The sequence below is a fragment of the Bos indicus genome, chromosome 17 (assembly GCF_029378745.1).
Source record: "Bos indicus isolate NIAB-ARS_2022 breed Sahiwal x Tharparkar chromosome 17, NIAB-ARS_B.indTharparkar_mat_pri_1.0, whole genome shotgun sequence".
In the NCBI taxonomy this organism is placed as follows: Eukaryota; Metazoa; Chordata; class Mammalia; order Artiodactyla; family Bovidae; genus Bos; species Bos indicus.
This window is the reverse complement of record NC_091776.1, coordinates 62937913-62946268: the sequence shown is the minus strand read 5'-3', so window position 1 is coordinate 62946268 and position 8356 is coordinate 62937913. Positions and strand designations below refer to the sequence as shown.

Here is an 8356-nt window from a genome sequence, read left to right as displayed (position 1 = left end):
TACCGCCGCGCCCCGCCCCTTGCCCCGCCCCGCGCTCGAGGAGCCCCGCTTCCGGGCGGCCCCTGGCGGCGGAGGGGGCGCTGCGGCGGAGTCGCACGCGCGAGGGAAGGGGCTCGGCGAAGGGCCCCGAAGACGCCCAGACCTTGGTGGCGCCGGCAGTGCCCGGGAGCACAGCCGGAGGTTCCCAAATAACCCACAACCGCCGGAACCTCCAGAAATGCTGGCGGGGTGCACTGTCCAGGGGATACAACTTTCGAAAAGATGACGAGAGAAGTGAAGGAAGTAAACTCGATACGCAAGGAGGGTGAAGGCAGGCTGTGTATGACACCGTCACCCTGAACCCCGGAGCCAGAATGGCGTGGAAGGATACTGCTGGAAGGAACGGCTCCCCTCTATGGGGGCTTCACCCATTCCCAGTACCCTGGAATGGAACCAGGATGACAGTTCTCAGAACCGAAGAGAAGCCAGGTGGCACCCGCATAACCTGAACTTTGCAGGGTCTGGTGATGCTCAAGTCTCAGGTAGGACCCATCTGCTGCCTCTCCAGCTCTTGTCCTCCTCCTGCCCTCTTGCCCGTATAGATGGTAAAGAAATTTCTGCTCTTGGTAGGCAGGCAGGAAGTCCCGTAGGCCTGGTTTGAATCTCAGACCCCAGCTCTGCCACTTACCATCTGGGTATCTTGGGCAAATGTCATCAGCCTCTCTGAACCTTCTTTTCCTGTTCTGTAAAATGCAGATAATAATCATAACTAATTTCTCGGTAACATCTGATGACACTATCACATAAAGGCCTAGCCCAGTGTTCACAGCAGGACCGCAAGTGCAGTTCAGGAAGTTCCCTTCCCTCTGCACCTTATGAGGCCCCATCCCCCACTCTTGTTTAGTAATGGGATACCAGAGACTTGAAAGGATGGGGTGTGAACCTCCCAGGCTCTCCCTGTTCTGGTCTCTCCAAATCACATGGATGATGCCATCCATGCAGGAAAGTGTGAAAGTCTCTCAGTCGTGTCCAACTGTTTGCGACTGTATAGTCCATGGAATTCTCTAGGCCAGAATACTGGAGTGGGTAGCCTTTCCCTTCTCCAAGGGATCTTCCCAACCCAGGGATCAAACCCAGGTCTCCCACATTACAGGCAGATTCTTTACCAGCTGAGCCACCAGGGAAACCCATCCATGCAGGCGAACAGGGCAAGTCTGATCACAGCTTCGACTCCACAGAAGGACAGATGGACAGATTGCCAATAAGCTACACTTCACCCCTGCTGAGGGTTCACCCCTCTCTGTACTGTCTGCCTATGCAAACATCTCATTCCATACGCAAGGTTTTAAGAAAAACAGGATGGGAGAAACCGCTGCCCAGAAGCCAAAGTGAACAAGGGAAATTCCTTTTGTTCCCCGCAGCCAATCCCACTGACAGAGGAACCTGGCAGGGTTCCATGGGGTCGCAGAGTGGGACATGACTGGGCGACTAGCACTTTCACTCTTCACTTTCGCCTACTCTCAGGGCCTGAATTGCCACATCAAAGCCATCAGGTTCCTGGAGCACAAATGCTGAGGCAGGCTCGGGTGCCTCATTGCCAAGTCCACTCTCTCGGAGTCCCAGGTCAGTCCGTGTCTTACCTGTTCCAGCCCTCAGAGTAATCAGTGTTGGGCAGGATTAAAAACCAATGTCCATTCTGGATAAATCACAGGAGATAAAGTACCTTATCCGAATCCTTCCAGAGCTCCTGAAAGCAGTGGGCTGAAGGGTATTCTAAATCCCCACTGTGCCCCCTCTTGATGAGCTTTCTGATATTCCCTCAATATTCTTGGGCAAGACCTCTGTTAGTGACCAGTTTCTGAAAAAGTGAAGAATCTGGTTGCATCACTTATGATCTTAAATAAAACAAATTAAGATTATGTTCACAGGACAGATGGATGAAACACTTGCCCTCAGATCCTAGATTATCCTGGATATAGACCAAGATGCCATTTCATCTGTAAAATTTGTTAATTTGGACATTCACTTGACAAATCCTTCTAGAACCAGGTGCTGTGTTAGTCACCTGGGATATAAAGATTCATCCACTCATTCCACAAACACTTGAGTGCCTGCTGTTTGCCAGGCACCATGTTAGGTACCAGGGACATGGTGGTAAACAAAAACTCTGTATCCCTAGCAACAGATAGACAACTGGAGATGCACAGATAATTAATGGTGACCAACTGGTGGCATTTAGTGCAGTGAAGAGATATAAAGCGGGTAGGAGAGGAAGACTTAATGGAGGGTGTTACCTTTGACTGTAGTTAGGAAGGCAGTTTCTAAGGAGGGGACGTTTGAGCAGAGATCAAAGTGAAGTAAGGGAGTAAGCCAGGCATATATCCAGAGCCGGCAGTTTTCTGGCAGAGAGGAGACAGGTTGAAGGTCCCAAGAAGGGAGACTTCCCTGGTTGTCCAGTGGTTAAGATTCAAGCTTCCAATGCAGGGGTGAGAGTTCGATCCCTGGTCAGAGAACTAAGATCTTACATGCCTCATGATGTGGCCAAAAAGTTAAAAAGAAAGAAAGAAAGAAAGTCCCAAAGAGGGAATGACTTGGCACATTCCCGGAGAAGAAGAGACAAGTGGGGCTGGGGTGAGCAAGCAGGAGAGTGATAGAGATGAAACTGGAGAGGAAGGCAGGGGCCAGAGAGTCCAGGGCTTTGGGAGTTTTTAAATATCAAGGGGAAACCACTAGCAGGTCTGTGGTAGAGACGAGGCACCTGGTTGCTCGAGGAGCATTGGTGGCTTCACAGCAAGTCTGTCGCCCGGATGGAGACATGGCAGTGTGAGCTGGCCAGGTGCTGTTTCGTGGAGCAGGTGAGGGAGCAGGGTGGCTTGGACTAGGCCAAAAATGGGGGAGGCAGGAAGGGACGGTCAGAGTCAGGAGATTCGTAAAGAATCACGGTAAGCTTCTGTTCCTGCTGTCCAGGAATTTGCACACACACAAAAGCAAAAACAAAAAGAAAGGATAAACCCTGCTATAATATCATGGGAAATGTGCAATAAGGGCAGGACAAGCTAGGTTATGTGGGAGCACCAAGCAGAACCCTTAAGGGAGCTGGAGAAGCATCAGAGAAGGTGACATTTGAGCTGCGTTTTGAAGAAGTGAAATTCCACCAGGTGAATAAGGAAGGTAAAAGGAAGGTCATTCCAAGGAAGGGGGACAGCTTCTGTGAAGGCTTGAGAGTGTGAACCTGCAGAGGGATTTTGGGAACTATCTATGGTTTGTGGGGAGGAGGAGTAAGGGCTGGAAGACAGGCCTGGAAAGGTGATTGGACGAAACTGTGAAGGCTCTGGAATGTGATATAGTCAAGAATCTGTCCTTTAGTCTACAGACAAGACAGATGCCTTGACGGTTGTGTTTTTGAAGAAAATGATGATGCATTGTGGAATAGATTAAAAGGACACTGAAGGCAGGACCAACCAGGAAATTAGGTCCATTTCTTTAACATAAATGCTCAAGTCCCCACCATGTGCTAGGCATTGGAAACAGAGCAGTAATAATGGGAACACTGTGCCTTTCTTTATGGATTGTAAGTCTGATGGGGAGGTAATAAGGACTAAAAGTAGACTCTGGGTCAGATTCAGGAAATATTTCAGAAATGTCACTGTTAAGCCATGGGAAGTTCTGGATATAGAAAATAAGAATGGCTTGCCTCTCTGTTTTTTGCCATTAATGGGGGTATAGTTACTGCAAAGTATCCTGCCATGTAGAAATAATTTTTTAAATAATCCTTTTGGATTATACATATTTTTATAGCTTTAAAAGCATTAAAAGCATTGTCACATAAAGCCTCTCACTTGCCTTTAAATGTTATACAAATTGCAATTATTAACTAATTATATGTTGTGTTATTTGACTGCATAACCCTTGATGGAAGTTATCAAAATAAGAGCTGTTGTGGAGTGCTGGAAAGACAAAAGGACAGTTAAAAAGAGAAGATGGGTCTGGGACCACATCAGTCTAGAGAGAACAGTGTGTTTAGCTGTCTTGGTGTCTCATTTCTAGCAGCATGCATTCAGAGGAGCAAAGCAGGATTAAGGGCAAAGTTTTTAAAATGTACACGGATCTCTCATTTAAAATGCCTCAGTCTGATGATGTCATGTCCCTGTAGCAAACTCCTTTAAAAACTGTTGTGTCCTGACCAGAACTTATGTCATGTTCAGAGTCATGAAAAAGGTGGACAGCGGTGCTCGGATTAAGTCTCGTGACGTTTCCTGCCGAGCTGGCTCCTTTCTGCCACTGTCAGAACCAAATTTGTACTTAATCTCTCCCTTGTTTTCAGATGACAAAATCTCTCTGTTAGGTTTCAGAAAGCTGGGATTACAAAATGTTCTTATGGCTTTAAGTCCTCTGTGGTGATTGGGGAACTCGAGAAAGGATTAGATGAGAATTTTTTTTTCAAGTGGTTGGGCGGCAGGGAGGGGACAGTCAGTGAACTGAATAGGGGGTTCCTTTTCAGATATCTGCCTTTGGACCCAAATGTTCATCACTTAAGAGGATTCCAAGATTTTTAAAATAAAATGAAAAGGGATGTGGATTATAAGAATATATATGCAGATGTCAACACTGAACTGTACGTTTGAAACTAGACCTCCTGCTGTGTATAAATTATAACTCAATACAAAGAAAAATCAAGCAAGTAGGACAGACAGAACAAAAATAATTAACACTGACAAGTAGAACCAACTACCAGACTGTCTTAGGGACATGAATTATGATTTTCAAAATAGTGGGGACTGAATTCCATTGGAAGAGGCTCTGATGGTGGGGCCAGGGTTTTCACCAACTGATTCCTATGTAGGCCATTAGCCATCCATGGTTTTGGGGGTGCAGTTTGTACCCCTCCTCCTAGCTAGCAAATCCTTTGTTTACTTGTTCACTTGTTTCAAGGGCAAAGGAGATAAAAAGCATAGATGAGGGAAATTCATGGGGTCGCAAAGAGTCTGACACGACTGAGCAACTGAACTGAACTGAACAGATGACTGGTCAGAGGTTACCATTTTCTTTTAAGGACAGCCTATCTGATCTCCAAGTATTAAATATATCATCACCATCATTCTTATTCAGAGCATTCCTCTTTGTCTTCCCCTAACCCAAAGCAGTTCTCAGCCTCTCTCAGATCTTGGCTGGATACAGGAAGTGATCTCACCCCCTACCCTCGCCCTGCCATGTGTTATTCCTTTAATACGATTGCCACACACCCCTGGCACACCCCTACACTGCGTAGACACATACACTCCATATACAACACACCGGAAATCACCATTACATCCATACAGTTTCCATCAGCTGAAATGCAACCCATGTTGAGACAACCTAAGGACATTCCAACCATGCTGGCCTCCTTTATAATCTATCTCCCCCACTCGACTGTGTGTTCCATGAAAGCAGAGACAGGCTTTTATTCACTACTGGAGATCCAGCATCTAGCAAGGTGACCGACACATAATAGCACAGTAGGTGCTCACCTGACGTTGAGTGAACGAGTCACAAATTGAAAGCAGCAAAACATTTGTTGTTTTTAGAGAAATTAGTTCCCTCTGTTTGGACTCAGTGGTGGGGAAATGGAACTGAAGAACATTCCACGTGGTTTGCTTTGTTTTCCCCCAGCAGACAGATCGTGTCTATCCTCTGTATGTGCAGCCCGGATCCTGAGTGACCAGCCAGCGTAAAGGTACTTGTGACCTTTTAAGGACCAGGCATGTTTTTGCCACAGGCAGGAGGGTTCTATGTTTTAATTGCCTGGAGGTTCCATCCAAAATTCGAGTCAGCCAACAGTGCAGTCTGTGAGCAGGGCGGTTACATCTGCGGCACTTGGAGTCGAGCCTGGCTCGGCACCCGAGCAGACCTCCAGGTTCTGCACAGTTGAAAACTAAGTAGCAATGGCCACTCACAGTGCTGCATGGAAAGGTAGAGCTTGCTCATGCGATCACCTAAAATAACAGCCTCTCAACAGACTTAAAAATTAGCAGAAGGATGTGAGGCACTTGGAAGCGCAAAGGTAGAACTGTTTACCAATTGATATGGAAGTATTTCAGTATTTTCACAACTGGAGCATATCAGCTCATTTCCGGTCCTAAGTATTAATATCAGTAGAACTGCCTCCACCACAGGTTGCTGGAGAAGCCTTTGTTACCTTTTAGATGAGTTACATAGGCAGCATCTTTGCCTGGACACCTAAACACCGTGGTTTCGCTGACAGGGCCTTGCTGGGAAGCTCCTTCCCTTACAGAGTGCTGAGATAATTTTCCTTAAGCAAAGATGACATCACTGACCTGAAGGCGGATCCAGGCAACTGCCCTATCTGGGGAACAATCATTCCTGCAGGTATGTGACTCACACGAGCAAGAGAGAAAGAGAAAGAAATTCAGAGACCTTAACAAGCAGATCTCTGCTCTCCCCACTCTGACACAGCCAGCGCCATCCCCAGGCTATGTGTAACCCGGCAACAAGGATGGTCCCGGGGACCGGGCTGGGTGAGGAAGGTCTGGAGCTAAAATTGCCAAAGATGCTTCAGACTTTAACAGAGGAGGGCGTTTAGAAGAGATGCGGCAAATTCTCTGCCCTGGCAACTTCACTTTCTGTTCTCTTTTTATCTGCTTTCAGTATTTCCAATTAATCTTGGAATGAGAGCCCCAGGCAAGAAGCCAGCGGTGCCTGAGGAATGCTAAAGAGCAGACTGAGCCAGGGAAACAAATGCCAGCGAGGGACCCCACAGCAAAGAGACAGACACCGTGAGCAACTCTCCCATTACCATGAGGCTCGCGAGGCGTGTGTGCGGGTCTCCGCGTTGGCACCATCTGCCAATTCCTCAGGAGGACAGAACAAACCAGCGAGGCATGAAGATTAGATTATGTAATGCTAGAGGATTGCTGTTTTCAAAGAGGAAACAAATGGAACGAATTGATTTGCTTGTCAGAGTCATGTCAGTAAAGGAGACCCATTCCCTCCTCTTCTAAGAGGACTTCATTAAAGAGGGGGATGATTTCACAGAATCAGAAAATGTGAGACCACGATGCACTCCATTCACAAGAGCAAGTCCAGTTTCCGGAACTGCACTGACAAACCCACTTCTGGTCCTCTGGCCTGAAAAATGACTATTCAGCCACTACCTAAGAGGTACCAACACACAAGGAACATAATTGCCAATTGCCAGCCACGAGATTCAGATCCTGGGCGCTTTGCCTGAACTGAACTCGCTCGCTTCTGGGGAGGGAAGCAGCATCTACTTTTGAGTCCAGTAGGGTCATAGGTATATTCCAAGCTCTAAACAAGTGCTTCTTTGATAGGGTGGGCAGGTGTTCTGAAAAATACGTGCATCGGGAAGAAGAATTCCTTGCATTTCTGGGATTCTTTTGTCAAAGCTGGGCTTCTATCAAAATGTCCAGCTTAATTCTTTTTATAGAATGTTCAGTAGATCCAAAGAATAAACACATGATAACCTTGAACCTCCTGCCACGGGGCCATCCCTAAAGGTTTCATTGTCTAAGACATCAAGATTTAAATGTCAGGTATTTATTCAGCTTGGAAATGAAGCCTGCTGTACCAGATATTTTTCCATTTGCCCTTCCTGTTCTACTGTCTGACCTGGGATGCTCCCCTGTACAGACTCCATAGACTTGACACTCTAGCTTCCATTTGGGTACAGCCAGTGGGAGGTGGCAGCGGCAGACCGGAGGGCAGGAGGACACTGAGGGTGATGTATTTATTTCCCTGGTTCCCTCTCTGCCAGGTGGCCTCAGGTTGGTTATGTCTTTTGATAAAAGGTCACTGCTCCCTCTCAAGGCAGCCCTTTCCACACAGCTCTCTTTCTGGGTTCTGGAATTTCTCCCTCCCTTTCAACTTTTAGCTCTAGGAATGGTAAAGACCCCAGTTATTCCTAGCCCCCTGGATACTGCACTCAGTTCAGTACTGTCCAACTCTTTGCGACCCCATGGACTGCAGCATGCCAGGCTTCCCTGTCCATCACCAACTCCCGGAGCTTGCTCAAACTTGTGTCCATTGAGTCGGTGATGCCACCCAACCATCTCATCCTCTGTCGTCCCCTTCTCCTCCTGCCCTCAGTCTTTCCCAGCATCAGGGTCTTTTCAAATGAGTCAGTTCTTCGCATCAGGTAGCCAAAGTATTAGAGTTTCAGCTTCAGCATCAGTCCTTCCAATGAATATTCAGGACTGATCTCCTTTAGGATGGACTAGTTGGATCTCCTTGCAGTCCAAGGGACTCTCAAGAGTCTTCTCCAACACCACAGTTCTAAAGGATCAGTTTTTTGGTGCTCAGCTTTATGGACACTGCACTACCCCTATGATTTCCCTACACTTTACCCAAACCTTTGTAA

The 8356-nt window shown here is 47.2% G+C and overlaps 1 long non-coding RNA gene across 2 annotated transcripts; it reads left to right on the top strand.

Annotated features, from left to right (window-relative positions):
* The first annotated feature begins 4457 nt into the window (after positions 1-4457).
* Positions 4458-7469, top strand: LOC139176754 (uncharacterized). 2 transcript variants are annotated; one of them, XR_011561197.1, is made up of 3 exons: positions 4466-5695; positions 6224-6348; positions 6628-7469. It is a non-coding gene; the product is annotated as an uncharacterized lncRNA (long non-coding RNA). The 2 variants fall into 2 exon arrangements; XR_011561196.1 differs by having other exon boundaries at positions 4458-6348.
* Positions 7470-8356: the final 887 nt, after the last annotated feature.